At 46.2% G+C, this 21,335-nt stretch overlaps 1 protein-coding gene across 2 annotated transcripts in view; it reads right to left on the reverse strand.

Annotated features, from left to right (window-relative positions):
* Positions 1 to 21,335, reverse strand: part of WNT5B (Wnt family member 5B) — a 92,514-nt gene that overhangs the window by 46,856 nt on the left and 24,323 nt on the right. The window contains exon 1 of one of the 2 annotated variants that reach the window (XM_077267034.1): positions 8,412 to 8,527. The exons of the other annotated variant lie outside the window; for it this stretch is intronic. The gene's annotated coding sequence lies outside the window, so the exon portion shown is untranslated. Of the gene's footprint in view, positions 1 to 8,411; positions 8,528 to 21,335 lie in introns of those variants that run through there. 2 annotated transcript variants of the gene reach the window in all.

Below are 21,335 nucleotides of genomic sequence, written 5' to 3' on the forward strand. Positions count from 1 at the left end.
CAGTACCACTCCTCCTGTCCTGTATATATACACTGCACAGTACCACTCCTCCTGTTTATACACTGAACAGTACCACTCCTCCTGTATATACACACTGCACAGTACCACTCCTCCTGTATATATACACTGCACAGTACCACTCCTCCTGTATATACACACTGCACAGTACCTACTCCTCCTGTATATATACACTGCACAGTACCACTCCTCCTGTCCTGTATATATACACTGCACAGTACCCCTCCTCCTGTATATATACACTGCACAATATCACTCCTCCTGTATATATATACACTGCACAGTACCACTCCCCCTGTATATATACACTGCACAGTACCACTCCTCCTGTATATATACACTGCACAGCACCACTCCTCCTGTATATATACACTGCACAGTACCACTCCTCCTGTATATATACACTGCACAGTACCACTCCTCCTGTATATATACACTGCACAGCACCACTCCTCCTGTATATATACACTGCACAGTACCACTCCTCCTGTATATATACACTGCACAGCACCACTTCTCCTGTATATATACACTGCACAGTACCACTCCTCCTGTATATATACACTGCACAGTACCACTCCTCCTGTATATACACTGCACAGTACCACTCCTCCTGTATATACACACTGCACAGTACCTACTCCTCCTGTATATATACACTGCACAGTACCACTCCTCCTGTCCTGTATATATACACTGCACAGTACCACTCCTCCTGTATATATACACTGCACAGTACCGCTCCTCCTGTATATACACTGCACAGTACCACTCCTCCTGTATATATACACTGCACAGTACCACTCCTCCTGTCCTGTATATATACACTGCACAGTACCACTCCTCCTGTATATATACACTGCACAGTACCACTCCTCCTGTATATATACACTGCACAGTACCACTCCTCCTGTATATATACACTGCACAGTATCGCTCCTCCTGTATATACACTGCACAGTACCACTCCTCCTGTATATATACACTGCACAGTACCACTCCTCCTGTATATATACACTGCACAGTACCACTCCTCCTGTATATATACACTGCACAGTACCACTCCTCCTGTCCTGTATATATACACTGCACAGTACCACTCCTCCTGTATATATACACTGCACAGTACCACTCCTCCTGTATATATACACTGCACAGTACCACTCCTCCTGTATATATACACTGCACAGTACCACTCCTCCTGTATATATATACTGCACAGTACCACTCCTCCTGTCCTGTATATATACACTGCACAGTACCACTCCTCCTGTATATATACACTGCACAGTACCACTCCTCCTGTATATATACACTGCACAGTACCACTCCTCCTGTATATATACACTGCACAGTACCACTCCTCCTGTCCTGTATATATACACTGCACAGTACCGCTCCTCCTGTATATATACACTGCACAGTACCGCTCCTCCTGTATATATACACTGCACAGTACCACTCCTCCTGTATATATACACTGCACAGTACCACTCCTCCTGTATATATACACTGCACAGTACCACTCCTCCTGTATATATACACTGCACAGCACCACTCCTCCTGTATATATATACACTGCACAGTACCACTCCTCCTGTATATATACACTGCACAGTACCACTCCTCCTGTATATATACACTGCACAGTACCACTCCTCCTGTATATATACACTGCACAGCACCGCTCCTCCTGTATATATACACTGCACAGTACCACTCCTCCTGTATATATACACTGCACAGTACCTCTCCTCCTGTATATATACACTGCACAGTACCGCTCCTCCTGTATATATACACTGCACAGTACCACTCCTCCTGTATATATACACTGCACAGTACCACTCCTCCTGTATATATACACTGCACAGTACCACTCCTCCTGTATATATACACTGCACAGTACCGCTCCTCCTGTCCTGTATATATACACTGCACAGTACCACTCCTCCTGTATATATACACTGCACAGTACCACTCCTCCTGTATATATACACTGCACAGTACCACTCCTCCTGTATATATACACTGCACAGTACCACTCCTCCTGTATATATACACTGCACAGTACCACTCCTCCTGTATATATATACTGCACAGTAGCCTCCTCCTGTATATATACACTGCACAGTACCACTCCTCCTGTATATACACACACTGCACAGTACCACTCCTCCTGTATATATACTGCACAGTACCACTCCTCCTGTCCTGTATATATACCCTGCACAGCACCACTCCTCCTGTATATATACACTGCACAGCACCACTCCTCCTGTCCTGTATATATACACTGCACAGTACCACTCCTCCTGTATATATACACTGCACAGCACCACTCCTCCTGTATATATACACTGCACAGTACCACTCCTCCTGTATATATACACTGCACAGTACCGCTCCTCCTGTATATATACACCGCACAGTACCACTCCTCCTGTATATATACACTGCACAGTACCACTCCTCCTGTATATATACACTGCACAATATCACTCCTCCTGTATATATACACTGCACAGCACCACTCCTCCTGTATATATACACTGCACAGCACCACTCCTCCTGTATATATACACTGCACAGTACCACTCCTCCTGTATATATACACTGCACAGTACCACTCCTCCTGTATATATACACTGCACAGTACCACTCCTCCTGTCCTGTATATATACACTGCACAGTACCACTCCTCCTGTTTATACACTGAACAGTACCACTCCTCCTGTATATACACACTGCACAGTACCACTCCTCCTGTATATATACACTGCACAGTACCACTCCTCCTGTATATACACACTGCACAGTACCTACTCCTCCTGTATATATACACTGCACAGTACCACTCCTCCTGTCCTGTATATATACACTGCACAGTACCCCTCCTCCTGTATATATACACTGCACAATATCACTCCTCCTGTATATATATACACTGCACAGTACCACTCCCCCTGTATATATACACTGCACAGTACCACTCCTCCTGTATATATACACTGCACAGCACCACTCCTCCTGTATATATACACTGCACAGTACCACTCCTCCTGTATATATACACTGCACAGTACCACTCCTCCTGTATATATACACTGCACAGCACCACTCCTCCTGTATATATACACTGCACAGTACCACTCCTCCTGTATATATACACTGCACAGCACCACTTCTCCTGTATATATACACTGCACAGTACCACTCCTCCTGTATATATACACTGCACAGTACCACTCCTCCTGTATATACACTGCACAGTACCACTCCTCCTGTATATACACACTGCACAGTACCTACTCCTCCTGTATATATACACTGCACAGTACCACTCCTCCTGTCCTGTATATATACACTGCACAGTACCACTCCTCCTGTATATATACACTGCACAGTACCGCTCCTCCTGTATATACACTGCACAGTACCACTCCTCCTGTATATATACACTGCACAGTACCACTCCTCCTGTCCTGTATATATACACTGCACAGTACCACTCCTCCTGTATATATACACTGCACAGTACCACTCCTCCTGTATATATACACTGCACAGTACCACTCCTCCTGTATATATACACTGCACAGTATCGCTCCTCCTGTATATACACTGCACAGTACCACTCCTCCTGTATATATACACTGCACAGTACCACTCCTCCTGTATATATACACTGCACAGTACCACTCCTCCTGTATATATACACTGCACAGTACCACTCCTCCTGTCCTGTATATATACACTGCACAGTACCACTCCTCCTGTATATATACACTGCACAGTACCACTCCTCCTGTATATATACACTGCACAGTACCACTCCTCCTGTATATATACACTGCACAGTACCACTCCTCCTGTATATATATACTGCACAGTACCACTCCTCCTGTCCTGTATATATACACTGCACAGTACCACTCCTCCTGTATATATACACTGCACAGTACCACTCCTCCTGTATATATACACTGCACAGTACCACTCCTCCTGTATATATACACTGCACAGTACCACTCCTCCTGTCCTGTATATATACACTGCACAGTACCGCTCCTCCTGTATATATACACTGCACAGTACCGCTCCTCCTGTATATATACACTGCACAGTACCACTCCTCCTGTATATATACACTGCACAGTACCACTCCTCCTGTATATATACACTGCACAGTACCACTCCTCCTGTATATATACACTGCACAGCACCACTCCTCCTGTATATATATACACTGCACAGTACCACTCCTCCTGTATATATACACTGCACAGTACCACTCCTCCTGTATATATACACTGCACAGTACCACTCCTCCTGTATATATACACTGCACAGCACCGCTCCTCCTGTATATATACACTGCACAGTACCACTCCTCCTGTATATATACACTGCACAGTACCTCTCCTCCTGTATATATACACTGCACAGTACCGCTCCTCCTGTATATATACACTGCACAGTACCACTCCTCCTGTATATATACACTGCACAGTACCACTCCTCCTGTATATATACACTGCACAGTACCACTCCTCCTGTATATATACACTGCACAGTACCGCTCCTCCTGTCCTGTATATATACACTGCACAGTACCACTCCTCCTGTATATATACACTGCACAGTACCACTCCTCCTGTATATATACACTGCACAGTACCACTCCTCCTGTATATATACACTGCACAGTACCGCTCCTCCTGTTCTGCTGGTGGAGAGGTGACATTGGACTTTCGAATTCTAATTGGTTTATTATTTTCAAATTCCTATGGTCAAATAAAAATAAATCTTGAAAAACCTGATTAATTGGGTTATCCTTAGGGTACCGTCACACAGTGCCATTTTCGTCGCTACGACGGCACGATCCGTGACGTCGCAGCGTCGTATGAATATCGCTCCAGCGTCGTAGACTGCGGTCACACGTTGCAATCACGGCGCTGGAGCGATGCCGAAGTCCCCGGGTAACCAGGGTAAACATCGGGTTACTAAGCGCAGGGCCGCGCTTAGTAACCCGATGTTTACCCTGGTTACCAGCGTAAACGTAAAAAAAACAAACAGTACATACTCACATTCCGGTGTCTGTCCCCGGCGTTCTGCTTCTCTCCACTGTGTAAGCGCCATAGCCGGAAAGCACAGCGGTGACGTCAGACGTCACCGCTGTGCTCGCTTTCCGGCCGGCAGGCGCTCACACAGTGCAGAGAAGCTGAGACGCCGGAGGACAGACACCGGAATGTAAGTATGTACTGTTTGTTTTTTTAACGTTTACGCTGGTAACCACGGTAAACATCGGGTTACTAAGCGCGGCCCTGCGCTTAGTTACCCGATGTTTACCCTGGTTACAAGCGAACACATCGCTGGATCGCTGTCACACACAACGATCCAGCGATGTCAGCGGGTGATCAAGCGACGAAAGAAAGTTCCAAGCGATCTGCTACGACGTACGATTCTCAGCAGGATCCCTGATCGCTGCTGCGTGTCAGACACGGCGATATCGTAACGATATCGCTAGAACGTCACGAATCGTACCGTCGTAGCGATGAAAATGGCACTGTGTGACGGTACCCTAAGTTTGGAAGTTCTCTTATCTCCTGGATAGCAGATGACTTTCCAATCTGACCACTGAGACCCCCATAATCCTGAGAAACGAAGCTCTGAAGAGCACCATGTACACGGATCAGTGGTCGACCACACACTCTGCTGCGTCATTCACATGCGGCTCTTGAAATAACTCCTTTAAGAGAGTGGTGAGAGGTATGACCGAGTACCACAAAATTCACTGATCATGGTGGGGAGTGGTTTAGTATGTGGGCTGGTGGGGTTTGTGTGCCACGGCTTTTTTTTTTAGTCCCAGTCCAACCCTCGCAATGTCTAGCACCAAACCAACACTGCTCATCACCTCAAGAACACCATTCCCACAGTGCAACATGGTGGTGGCAGCATCATGCTCTGGGGATGTTTGTCGGTAGCAGGAAAAGGGAAGATTGATGTTGTGAAATACAGAGATAATCCTGAGCAAAACCGGCTTGTCTGTCAGTGATTTGAGACTGGGACGGAGATCACCTTCCAACAAGACAATAGCAGTATGCTTTGGGTCAAAGCAACACTCCAGTGGTTTAAGGAGGAACGTGTGAATGTTCTGGAATGGCTCATAGAGACTTCCTCAATGCGACTGCAGCTGTAATTGCTGCAAAAGGAGGATCTACAAAGTACTGACTTTAGGGGGGTGAATAGTTATGCATTCTGACGTTTTCAGTTATTTTGTCCTATTGTTTGCTTTACAATAAAAAGAAAAACAAATGTTCACAGTTATCGAGACGTTTTCTGCATGAACTGATGCAAACACTAAAAAAAAAAATTAAAATTCCAGGTTGTGGGGTAGCAAAAACACTAAAAATGCCAATGGGGTGAATACTTTTGCAAGCTACTGTGGGTCTGGAGGAAGATTTCTATAGAATGAAGACTAGAGTGCGATTCCACAGTGAATGGATTATCAGCCATCACAGAGAGGACGGGAAGCAGCTGGGAACGGCAGGGGGTGAGGTGCCCGGGGTGGCAGGGGGTGAGGTGCCAGGGGTGGCAGGGGGTGAGGTGCCCGGGGCGGCAGGGGGTGAGGTGCCAGGGGCGGCAGGGGGTGAGGTGCCAGGGGCAGCAGGGGGTGAGGTGCCCGGGGCGGCAGGGGGTGAGGTGCCCGGGGCGGCAGAGGGTGAGGTGCCCGGGGCGGCAGGGGGTGAGGTGCCCGGGGCGGCAGAGGGTGAGGTGCCCGGGGCAGAGATGGCACCAGGTCTTCAAATTCCCTACCCCGAGAAGCGGGTACATCGGAGCCGGAAAGTGCAGATTACCGCAGCCACTCGGATCTGGCGGTTTGCAGGTTAAGGGTCTGCAATATAATTCGCCTTACAAGTTTACCCTGGCAGCTCCCGGCGGCCGCGCTGTTTGTGCTGTCAGGATGAAGCAGCCGTCACATCTGATATTCAAAGGCTGATGTTTACCAGAGAGGTCCCGCTGGCAGCGATCAGTCTGCTCCTGAGCCAGCGAGAAGGGCAGCCAGAACCGGCGCGAGACCCTCGTCCATCAGAGACCGGCGGTGACATCACTGAGAATGTCTCCTATCCATCACCAGAGATCAGTGGTGACATCACTGAGAATGCCTCCTATCCATCACCGGAGATCAGAGGTGACATCACTGAGAATGTCTCCTATCCATCACCGGAGATCAGAGGTGACATCACTGAGAATGCCTCCTATCCATCACCGGAGATCAGAGGTGACATCACTGAGAATGCCTCCTATCCATCACCGGAGATCAGAGGTGACATCAATGAGAATGCCTCCTATCCATCACTAGAGATCAGAGGTGACATCACTGAGAATGTCTCCTATCCATCACCAGAGATCAGCGGTGACATCACTGAGAATGCCTCCTATCCATCACTAGAGATCATCGGTGACATCACTGAGAATGCCTCCTATCCATCACCAGAGATCATCGGTGACATCACTGAGAATGTCTCCTATCCATCACCAGAGATCAGTGGTGACATCACTGAGAATGTCTCCTATCCATCACTAGAGATCAGCGGTGACATCACTGAGAATGCCTCCTATCCATCACCAGAGATCAGCGGTGACATCACTGAGAATTTCTCCTATCCATCACCAGAGATCAGCGGTGACATCACTGAGAATTCCTCCTATCCATCACCAGAGATCAGCGGTGACATCACTGAGAATTCCTCCTATCCATCACCAGAGATCAGCGGTGACATCCCCAGTGACAGGCGGCGACATCCCCAGTGACAGGCGGTGACATCCCCATTGACAGGTGGCGCCATCCCCAGTGACAGGCGGCGACATCCCCAGTGACAGGCGGCGACATCCCCAGTGACAGGCGGCGACATCCCCAGTGACAGGCGGCGACATCCCCAGTGACAAGTGGTGACATTCCCATTGACAGGTGGCGCCATCCCCAGTGACAGGCGGTGACATCCCCAGTGACAGGCGGGGACATCCCCAGTGACAGGCGGCGACATCCCCAGTGACAGGCGGCGACATCCCCAGTGACAGGCGGTGACATCCCCAGTGACAGGTGGCGCCATCCCCAGTGACAGGCGGTGACATCCCCAGTGACAGGCGGCGACATCCCCAGTGACAGGCGGCGACATATCCAGTGACTGGCGGTGACATCCCCAGTGACAGGCGGCGACACCCCCAGTGACAGGCGGCGACATCCCCAGTGACAGGTGGCGCCATCCCCAGTGACAGGCGGCGACATCCCCAGTGACAGGCGGTGACATCCCCAGTGACAGGCGGTGACATCCCCAGTGACAGGCGGCGACATCCCCAGTGACAGGCGGTGTGGTACAGCTGCTTACCTCCCATACATCCTGTACATCTTCCTCACCCCCTGACACTGTGCCACCTGCAGTCCCGCTATCCGCCAGTGAGGGGCAGCACAGTCGCACGGTGCCCGCCGTCACTCACCAGGACAGGGCCTGTCCCCTCTTTCTCTTCAGCTCATTGTAACCGGAGAATCCGCCGGTGGCAGCTAATTGCCGCCCCGCGCTGCCCTGCAGGAAACCGCCCGGCCCTGAATGTATAATTAAACTGCGCCGCTTTGTATTTTGTGTAACAGAGGGCACTTGTCAGGGGACGGATACGGGGGCCGCCACCAAATCCTGAATATGCGAATATGAAGAGGGGGGCACAAACTTTTCTGAGCTGGATCCTCCCTGGAAAAACTAGAATTTCTCTGACTTTTAGTTCCATTTCCTTTTTTTTAAAAAATATATATATATATAATATCTCTTCCTCCTTGTGAATGGAAAAGCTAAAAAGTAATTCTGACTCATTACCTAACACAGCTGAGGGTTTGTTACAGCTTACACTTGCTTCCAGTCCATGCAATCCTCTGTGGGCCACGATCACCAGCAGCACTCCCCTCTCCTGTGCTGTAACATTGTAACAAACCATCAGTAAAGGAGAGGGCTTTGTGCTGCCATTGTGTTCAGCTCACAGAGCATTGTCTAGACTGGAAACAACTGTAACGAACCCTCAGTTGTATTCAGCTTGTAAACACCAGGGATCGGGGAACCTTTTTTCTGTCACGGGCCATTTGGATATACCATCACTCGGGGGCCGCACAAAATCAATTTGAAAACGATCCTACTTTGTTTGGCCAAATAGTTAAAATATCTTCCTTACTGTACACATCACACGGGAGACGGCGAGGCTGCCATATACACACCACAAGGGAGAAGGCGAGGCTGCCATATACACACCACAAGGGAGACGGGGAGGCTGCCATATACACACCACAAGGGAGACGGCGAGGCTGCCATATACACACAAGGGAGACGGCGAGGCAGCCATATACACACCACAAGGGAGACGGCGAGGCTGCCATATACACACCACAAGGGAGACGGGGAGGCTGCCATATACACACCGCAAGGGAGACGGCGAGGCTGCCATATACACACAAGGGAGACGGCGAGGATGCCATATACGAATCACATGGGAGACGGCGAGGCTACCGTACACGCAACACACAGGAGACGGCAAGGTTGCCATATACACATCACACGGGAGACGGTGAGGCTGCAGTATATGCATCACAAGGGAGATGGCGAGGCTGCCATATTACACACCACAAGGGAGACGGCGAGGCTGCCATATTACACACCACAAGGGAGACGGCGAGGCTGCCATATTACACAGAAGGGAGACGGCGAGGCTGCCATATTACACACCACAAGGGAGACGGCGAGGCTGCCATATTACACACCACAAGGGAGACGGCGAGGCTGCCATATTACACACAAGGGAGACGGCGAGGCTGCCATATATGAATCACATGGGAGACGGCGAGGCTGCCGTATACACATCACACGGGAGACGGCGAGGCTGCCATATACACACCACAAGGGAGACGGTGAGGCTGCCATATACGAATCACATGGGAGACGGCGAGGCTGCCATATACACACCACATGGTAGACGGCGAGGCTGCCGTATACACATCACATGGGAGATGGCAAGGCTGCCATATACGAATCACATGGGAGACGACGAGGCTGTCGTACATGCAACACACAGGAGACGGCGAGGTTGCCATATACGGGAAACGGCAAGGCTGCAGTATACGCATCATACGGGAGATGGCGAGGCTGCCATATACGCATCACACGGGAGATGGCGAGGCTGCCATATACGCATCACATGGGAGATGGCAAGGCTGCCATATACGCATCACATGGGAGACGGCGAGGCTGCCGTACACACAACACACAGGAGACAGCGAGGCTGCCGTATAAGCATCCCATGGGAGACGGCGAGGCTGCAGTATACGCATCACATGCGAGACGGCGAGGCTGCAGTATACGCATCACACGGGAGACTGCTAGGCTGCCATATACGCATCACATGGGGGACGGCGAGGCTGCCATATACGCATCACGCGGGAGACGGCGAGGCTGCCATATATGCATCACATGGGAGACAGCGAGGCTGCCATATATGCATCACACGGGAGAAGGCGAGGCTGCCATATACGCATCACATGGGAGACGGCGAGGCTGCCACATATGCACACGGGAGATGGCGAGGCTGCAATATACGCATCACACAGGAGATGGCAAGGCTGATGTATGCACATTAAATATTCATAGCATAGGATACACAGACTGGCGCATACATCACATGTGTATACAGCAGTCTGTGAATCCTATTACTAAGGAGATGCCAAGGCAGCCATATACGCACCACATAGGAGATACAGTGGCTGCAGTACATACATAACAGACAGCGGGGCTGGAGCACATCACATAGGATACACAGACTGCTGTATGTAAATAACATAGGGGACACAAACTGCTGTATACACATCACATAGGACACGCCAAGGCTGCAGTATATACAATAGGAGACATTGGGGTAGTGAATGCACTATAACTGCAGGAAAAAATTAAAGGGTCAGCAACATGGGTCCACAAGCTGAGCACTGGGAACTTGCACTGGGCTGTAGAAAATGTCATCGCGGGCCGGAGTATCCCCTCCCCTGGTACAGAGTCTCGGCACCAACAGGAATCATTCCCATCACTGGCAGCAAGCAGAGGTTTGTGAATGGCGAGCAATTGAAAACGACTATTGGTGTGCGTCTAACTTACAGGGAGGATTTAAATTCTCCTAAAAAACGTAGGTGATCCCACTTAGATTCTGCTCCAAAAACTCAGCAGGACTCAGTGTGAACACAGCCCAAGCGGCAAGTATAGGAAACCTGCACAATCCAGTGACCGCACTGCATAATGGATCCCAGCTGCACAGAGGATCTACCAGAATCTGCAGGATTTACACAGGGGGTCAGGGATATACAGGAAGAGAGATAGGAAGACCCCAATACTCTTATCTGCGGATCCTGATCCCGGGAGGCAATTACATGGAGCAACTGCTTCCAATCCCACAAAAAGGAACCATACAGTATCTGCTCCAGGAAAGGGCTGCATGACGGCCAATATGGCTGCAATTCCCGCTGCCGCAGCAGACTGTGGGGGGCGCTGTTCCCCATCATAATCCACAGGACCAGTTTTCAGTTTTGTAACTTTCTGATTTAGTTTCCACCAAGTTTTCAAGATGTCACCCTGCAGTCAGTAAACAGGGAATTGATATTCTACCAGTATCTGACAGCTGAGGGTTTGGCACAATTGCATCCAGCCCTCCACCTAAGCTGAAGACATACTGAAATTTTGCTACTTTGTGTCACTCCGGGATGTTTGGCTCATAGAGGAACAATTAGACTGACAAACTGTAACAGACCCTCAGCTGTGACACAGTTACTTCAGTGCAGGCTTATTAGTAGCAGCAGAACCTGGTGGGACATCAGGCCAGAAAACCCGCGGCGCTGCGTGCGGGACACCGTCATTATACGGCTTCCTGCAGGAGGGCTCTGGCCTCGTCACAATGGCCTATTCTGCGGAGAGGAATCCAGCCGGGGGGACAGTCGCGAAATCAGTCCTCGAAACCCACCGACCACTAGGAAACATGAAGGCTGGCAGCCGAAGGCAGCACCAACGCTACAGACCACCTGTCACCTAAGCAAGTGGATGGAGAGGCGGCATTCTCAGTGATGTCACCGCTGATCTCTGGTGATGGATAGGAGGCATTCTCAGTGATGTCACCGCTGATCTCTGGTGATGGATAGGAGGCATTCTCAGTGAGGTCACCTCTGATCTCTGGTGATGGATAGGAGGCATTCTCAGTGATGTCACCGCTGATCTCTGGTGATGGATAGGAGACATTCTCAGTGATGTCACCGCTGATCTCTGGTGATGGATAGGAGGCATTCTCAGTGATGTCACCGCTGATCACTGGTGATGGATAGGAGGCATTCTCAGTGATGTCACCGCTGATCTCTGATGATGGATAGGGGGTATTCTCAGTGATGTCACCTCTGATCTCTGGTGATGGATAGGAGGCATTCTCAGTGATGTCACCGCTGATCTCTGGTGATGGATAGGAGACATTCTCAGTGATGTCACCGCTGATCTCTGGTGATGGATAGGAGACATTCTCAGTGATGTCACCTCTGATCTCTGGTGATGGATAGGAGACATTCTCAGTGATGTCACCGCTGATCTCTGGTGATGGATAGGAGGCATTCTCAGTGATGTCACCGCCGATCTCTGGTGATGGATAGGAGGCATTCTCAGTGATGTCACCGCTGATCTCTGGTGATGGATAGGAGGCATTCTCAGTGATGTCACCTCTGATCTCTGGTGATGGATAGGTGGCATTCTCAGTGATGTCACCTCTGATCTCTAGTGATGGATAGGAGGCATTCTCAGTGATGTCACCGCTGATCTCTGGTGATGGATAGGAGACATTCTCAGTGATGTCACCGCTGATCTCTGGTGATGGATAGGAGACATTCTCAGTGATGTCACCTCTGATCTCTAGTGATGGATAGGAGACATTCTCAGTGATGTCACCGCTGATCTCTGGTGATGGATAGGAGGCATTCTCAGTGATGTCACCGCTGATCTCTGGTGATGTTACAGGAAATTCCACTTAAACATTTAGATGACCAAAAAGTTCCTAATAGCAGTCTTTGTGTTTTACAGACACAGACCCAGAGCCCCGTGCTGGGACATGTTGGGGGTCCTGTAGATAATGTATATGGATCTTTAGGGCTGAGGACATTACTGCAGCGTCTCGCTCTTCTCTCCTTCATATTCTGAAGCCAAACTTGGAATTCACCTTTGATTCCCAACAGCATAGAAGCTCATTTGCTCAGGAGTCCGGTGTCTGCCAAGACCTCAAACCCCGACCCCATTATTTATGCAGTTTTATTATTTTCAAATTTAAGAACCAAATACAATCCTGAGTAATAATGAGCAATAAGCGAGCGCCCCTCCCCCGCACTGGGGAATGGATCAGACCTGAATGAGGTGAGAATGCAGCACAGCTCCCAAATCTGGAATTTGGTTTGGATTACAGGAAGTTAAGCAGGGGTGGCCGAGATTCAGAGACCCTGAAAAGGACCATTTTACTGCAATATAAATATTTTATGCAGGGGATTTACTAGTAAAATAATGTACAGCCTAAAAATAAGGAAGAGGATAATTTAGAGATCAGCGACACATTTCACGTCACAGAGAATGAGGGGAAAATCATAGAAACGTCTAAGAACTCAAGAGAAATGTATCCAGAGCCAGAAAAGTAATACTGCCCCCTATATACAAGAATATAACTACTATAATACTGCTCCTATGTACAAGAATATAACTACTATAATACTGCTCCTATGTACAAGAATATAACTACTATAATACCGCCCCTATGTACAAGAATATAACTACTATAATACCGCCCCTATGTACAAGAATATAACTACTATAATACTGTCCCTATATACAAGAATATAACTACTATAATACTGCCCCTATGTACAGGAATATAACTACTATAATACTGCCCCTATGTACAGAATATAACTACTATAATACTGCTCCTATGTACAAGAATATAACTACTATAATACTGCCCCTATGTACAAGAATATAACTACTATAATACTGCCCCCTATGTATAAGAATATAACTACTATAATACTGCCCCTATGTACAAGAATATAACTACTATAATACTGCCCCTATGTACAAGAATATAACTACTATAATACTGCCCCTATGTACAAGAATATAACTACTATAATACTGCCCCCTATGTACAAGAATATAACTACTATAATACTGTCCCTATATACAAGAATATAACTACTATAATACTGCCCCTATGTACAGGAATATAACTACTATAATACTGCCCCTATGTACAAGAATATAACTACTATAATACTGCCCTATGCACAAGAATATAACTACTATAATACTGCTCCCTATGTACAAGAATATAACTACTATAATACTGCCTCCTATGTACAAGAATATAACTACTATAATACTGCCCCTATGTACAAGAATATAACTACTATAATACTGCCCCTATATACAAGAATATAACTACTATAATACTGCCCCTATGTACAAGAATATAACTACTATAATACTGCCCTATGCACAAGAATATAACTACTATAATACTGCTCCCTATGTACAAGAATATAACTACTATAATACTGCCTCCTATGTACAAGAATATAACTACTATAATACTGCCCCTATGTACAAGAATATAACTACTATAATACTGCCCCTATATACAAGAATATAACTACTATAATACTGCCCCTATGTACAAGAATATAACTACTATAATACTGCCCCTATGTACAAGAATATAACTACTATAATACTGCCCCTATGTACAAGAATATAACTACTATAATACTGCCCTCTATGTACAAGAATATAACTACTATAATACTGTCCCTATGTACAAGAATATAACTACTATAATACTGCCCCTATGTACAGGAATATAACTACTATAATACTGCCCCTATGTACAGGAATATAAGTACTATAATACTGCCCCTATGTACAAGAATATAACTACTATAATACTGCCCCTATGTACAAGAATATAACTACTATAATACTGCTCCTATGTACAGGAATATAACTACTATAATACTGCTCCTATATACAAGAATATAACTACTATAATACTGCCCCCTATGTACAAGAATATAACTACTATAATACTGCCCTATGCACAAGAATATAACTACTATAATACTGCTCCCTATGTACAAGAATATAACTACTATAATACTGCCCCCTATGTACAGGAATATAACTACTATAATACTGCCCCCTATATACAAGAATATAACTACTATAATACTGCTCCTATATACAAGAATATAACTACTATAATACTGCTCCTATGTACAAGAATATAACTACTATAATACTGCTCCTATGTACAAGAATATAACTACTATAATACTGCTCCTATGTACAAGAATATAACTACTATAATACTGCTCCTATGTACAAGAATATAACTACTATAATACTGCTCCTATATACAAGAATATAACTACTATAATACTGCTCCTATGTACAAGAATATAACTACTATAATACTGCCCCTATGTACAAGAATATAACTACTATAATACTGCTCCTATATACAAGAATATAACTACTATAATACTGTCCCTATGTACAAGAATATAACTACTATAATACTGCTCCTATATACAAGACTATAACTACTATAATACTGCCCCCTATGTACAAGAATATAGCTACTATAATACTGCTCCTATGTACAAGAATATAACTACTATAATACTGCTCCTACATACAAGAATATAACTACTATAATACTGCCCCCTATGTAGAAGAATATAACTACTATAATACTGCCCCTATGTACAAGAATATAACTACTATAATACTGCCCCTATGTACAAGAATATAACTACTATAATACTGCCCCTATATACAAGAATATAACTACTATAATACTGCCCCTATGTACAAGAATATAACTACTATAATACTGCCCCCTATGTACAAGAATATAACTACTATAATGCTCCTATGTACAAGAATATAACTACTATAATACTGCCCCCTATGTACAGGAATATAACTACTATAATACTGCTCCTATAATTGGAGATTTTTCTATTGGTCGGTTTTGTTCGTTAGGTCGTCCACAATTTGTGAAATTAATCCCGCACCACAAGCTCCAGAATTCATCGGCTCCCCGGGTTCGGTGCTGATTATTGCTCATTTATCAGATGGATTGATGCGGTTTCCTCCTGATGTGTGATGGGAGGATTCTTCCTGCTGACAAAATGGAGGAGAACAGACGATGACGCTGAGAAATGAATGAAATTGGTAGCAAGTTAATTAACAGAAAACAATAAATACAAATCCGTCCTACAGCGGCTCAGCACTAACATGTGAATCCACTAAAAAAAAAAATAAACCTACAATCAGAGACACAATACATGGATGCAGTGCGCCCCCCAAAATCTGCCTGTGATCCGCAGCTAATCCCCCTGCTCTATCTCTTATGTAAGGGAAAATGTGAGGAAGCGAAGATGGCAAAGAGACAGAGTAACATCACCGAAAGCCCGAACACAAGGGGCACTGTGCAGTGTATATATACAGGACAGGAGGAGTGGTACTGTGCAGTGTATATATACAGGAGGAGTGGTACTGTGCAGTGTATATATACAGGAGGAGTGGTACTGTGCAGTGTATATATACAGGAGGAGTGGTACTGTGCAGTGTATGTATACAGGAGGAGTGGTACTGTGCAGTGTATATATACAGGAGGAGTGGTACTGTGCAGTGTATATATACAGGAGGAGGGGTACTGTGCAGTGTATATATACAGGAGGAGTGGTACTGTGCAGTGTATGTATACAGGAGGAGTGGTGCTGTGCAGTGTATATATACAGGAGGAGTGGTACTGTGCAGTGTATATATACAGGACAGGAGGAGTGGTGCTGTGCAGTGTATATATACAGGACAGGAGGAGTGGTACTGTGCAGTGTATATATACAGGAGGAGTGGTACTGTGCAGTGTATATATACAGGAGGAGCGGTACTGTGCAGTGTATGTATACAGGAGGAGTGGTACTGTGCAGTGTATATATACAGGACAGGAGGAGTGGTACTGTGCAGTGTATATATACAGGAGGAGTGGTACTGTGCAGTGTATATATACAGGAGGAGTGGTACTGTGCAGTGTATATATACAGGAGGAGTGGTACTGTGCAGTGTATGTATACAGGAGGAGTGGTACTGTGCAGTGTATATATACAGGAGGAGTGGTACTGTGCAGTGTATATATACAGGAGGAGGGGTACTGTGCAGTGTATATATACAGGAGGAGTGGTACTGTGCAGTGTATGTATACAGGAGGAGTGGTGCTGTGCAGTGTATATATACAGGAGGAGTGGTACTGTGCAGTGTATATATACAGGACAGGAGGAGTGGTGCTGTGCAGTGTATATATACAGGACAGGAGGAGTGGTACTGTGCAGTGTATATATACAGGAGGAGTGGTACTGTGCAGTGTATATATACAGGAGGAGCGGTACTGTGCAGTGTATGTATACAGGAGGAGTGGTACTGTGCAGTGTATATACAGTGCCTACAAGTAGTATTCAACCCCCTGCAGATTTAGCAGGTTTAATAAGATGCAAATAAGTTAGAGCCTTCAAACTTCAAACAAGAGCAGGATTTATTAACAGATGCATAAATCTTACAAACCAAAAAGTTTTGTTGCTCAGTTAAATTTTTATAAATTTTAAACATAAAAGTGTGGGTCAATTATTATTCAACCCCTAGGTTTAATATTTTGTGGAATAACCTTTGTTTGCAATTACAGCTAATAATCGTCTTTTCTAAGACCTGATCAGGCTGGCACAGGTCTCTGGAGTTATCTTGGCCCACTCCTCCATGCAGATCTTCTCCAAGTTATCTAGGTTCTTTGGGTGTCTCATGTGGACTTTAATCTTGAGCTCCTTCCACAAGTTTTCAATTGGGTTAAGGTCAGGAGACTGACTAGGCCACTGCAACACCTTGATTTTTTGCCTCTTGAACCAGGCCTTGGTTTTCTTGGCTGTGTGCTTTGGGTCGTTGTCTTGTTGGAAGATGAAATGACGACCCATATTAAGATCCTTGATGGAGGAGTGGAGGTTCTTGGCCAAAATCTCCAGGTAGGCCGTGCTATCCATCTTCCCATGGATGCGGACCAGATGGCCAGGCCCCTTGGCTGAGAAACAGCCCCACAGCATGATGCTGCCACCACCATGCTTGACTGTAGGGATGGTATTCTTGGGGTCGTATGCAGTGCCATCCAGTCTCCAAACGTCACGTGTGTGGTTGGCACCAAAGATGTCGATCTTGGTCTCATCAGACCAGAGAACCTTGAACCAGTCAGTCTCAGAGTCCTCCAAGTGATCATGAGCAAACTGTAGACGAGCCTTGACATGACGCTTTGAAAGTAAAGGTACCTTACGGGCTCGTCTGGAATGGAGACCATTGCGGTGGAGTACTTTACTTATGGTATTGACTGAAACCAATGTCCCCACTGCCATGAGATCTTCCCGGAGCTCCTTCCTTGTTGTCCTTGGGTTAGCCTTGACTCTTCGGACAAGCCTGGCCTCGGCACGGGAGGAAACTTTCAAAGGCTGTCCAGGCCGTGCAAGGCTAACAGTAGTTCCATAAGCCTTCCACTTCCGGATGATGCTCCCAACAGTGGAGACAGGTAGGCCCAACTCCTTGGAAAGGGTTTTGTACCCCCCTTGCCAGCCTTGTGACCCTCCACGATCTTGTCTCTGATGGCCTTGGAATGCTCCTTTGTCTTTCCCATGTTGACCATGTATGAGTGCTGTTCACAAGTTTGGGGAGGGTCTTAAATAGTCAGAAAAGGCTGGAAAAAGAGATAATTAATCCAAACATGTGAAGCTCATTGTTCTTTGTGCCTGAACTACTTCTTAATACTTTAGGGGAACCAAACAGAATTCTGGTGGGTTGAGGGGTTGAATAATAAATGACCCTCTGAAACAACTTTTCACAATTTAAAAAAAAAATAAACAAAGAAATAACATTCTTTTTTGCTGCAGTGCATTTCACACTTCCAGGCTGATCTACAGTCCAAATGTCACAATGCCAAGTTAATTCCAAATGTGTAAACCTGCTAAATCTGCAGGGGGTTGAATACTACTTGTAGGCACTGTATACAGGACAGGAGGAGTGGTGCTGTGCAGTGTATATATACAGGACAGGAGGAGCGGTACTGTGCAGTGTATATATACAGGAGGAGTGGTACTGTGCAGTGTATATATACAGGAGGAGTGGTACTGTGCAGTGTATATATACAGGAGGAGTGGTACTGTGCAGTGTATATATACAGGAGGAGTGGTACTGTGCAGTGTATATATATATACAGGAGGAGTGGTACTGTGCAGTGTATATATACAGGAGGAGTGGTACTGTGCAGTGTATATATACAGGAGGAGTGGTACTGTGCAGTGTATATATACAGGACAGGAGGAGTGGTGCTGTGCAGTGTATATATACAGGAGGAGTGGTACTGTGCAGTGTATATATACAGGAGGAGCGGTGCTGTGCAGTGTATATATACAGGAGGAGTGGTACTGTGCAGTGTATATATACATGTGGAGTGGTACTGTGCAGTGTATATATACAGGAGGAATGGTACTGTGCAGTGTATATATACAGGAGGAGTGGTACTGTGCAGTGTATATATACAGGACAGGAGGAGTGGTGCTGTGCAGTGTATATATACAGGAGGAGTGGTACTGTGTAGTGTGTATATACATGTGGAGTGGTACTGTGCAGTGTATATATACAGGAGTGGTGGTGCTGTGCAGTGTATATATACAGGAGGAGTGGTGCTGTGCAGTGTATATATACAGGAGGAGTGGTGCTGTGCAGTATATATATACAGGAGGAGTGGTGCTGTGCAGTATATATATACAGGAGGAGTGGTACTGTGCAGTGTATATATACATGTGGAGTGGTACTGTGCAGTGTATATATACAGGAGGAGTGGTACTGTGCAGTGTATATATACAGGAGGAGTGGTACTGTGCAGTGTATATATACAGGACAGGAGGAGTGGTGCTGTGCAGTGTATATATACAGGAGGAGTGGTACTGTGCAGTGTATATATACAGGAGGAGTGGTACTGTGCAGTGTATATATACAGGAGGAGTGGTACTGTGCAGTGTATATATACAGGAGGAGTGGTACTGTGCAGTGTATGTATACAGGAGGAGTGGTACTGTGCAGTGTATATATACAGGAGGAGTGGTACTGTGCAGTGTATATATACAGGAGGAGGGGTACTGTGCAGTGTATATATACAGGAGGAGTGGTACTGTGCAGTGTATGTATACAGGAGGAGTGGTGCTGTGCAGTGTATATATACAGGAGGAGTGGTACTGTGCAGTGTATATATACAGGACAGGAGGAGTGGTGCTGTGCAGTGTATATATACAGGACAGGAGGAGTGGTACTGTGCAGTGTATATATACAGGAGGAGTGGTACTGTGCAGTGTATATATACAGGAGGAGCGGTACTGTGCAGTGTATGTATACAGGAGGAGTGGTACTGTGCAGTGTATATATACAGGACAGGAGGAGTGGTACTGTGCAGTGTATATATACAGGAGGAGTGGTACTGTGCAGTGTATATATACAGGAGGAGTGGTACTGTGCAGTGTATATATACAGGAGGAGTGGTACTGTGCAGTGTATGTATACAGGAGGAGTGGTACTGTGCAGTGTATATATACAGGAGGAGTGGTACTGTGCAGTGTATATATACAGGAGGAGGGGTACTGTGCAGTGTATATATACAGGAGGAGTGGTACTGTGCAGTGTATGTATACAGGAGGAGTGGTGCTGTGCAGTGTATATATACAGGAGGAGTGGTACTGTGCAGTGTATATATACAGGACAGGAGGAGTGGTGCTGTGCAGTGTATATATACAGGACAGGAGGAGTGGTACTGTGCAGTGTATATATACAGGAGGAGTGGTACTGTGCAGTGTATATATACAGGAGGAGCGGTACTGTGCAGTGTATGTATACAGGAGGAGTGGTACTGTGCAGTGTATATATACAGGACAGGAGGAGTGGTGCTGTGCAGTGTATATATACAGGACAGGAGGAGCGGTACTGTGCAGTGTATATATACAGGAGGAGTGGTACTGTGCAGTGTATATATACAGGAGGAGTGGTACTGTGCAGTGTATATATACAGGAGGAGTGGTACTGTGCAGTGTATATATACAGGAGGAGTGGTACTGTGCAGTGTATATATATATACAGGAG

Source organism: Ranitomeya variabilis, chromosome 5 (assembly GCF_051348905.1).
Source record: "Ranitomeya variabilis isolate aRanVar5 chromosome 5, aRanVar5.hap1, whole genome shotgun sequence".
Lineage (NCBI taxonomy): Eukaryota > Metazoa > Chordata > Amphibia > Anura > Dendrobatidae > Ranitomeya > Ranitomeya variabilis.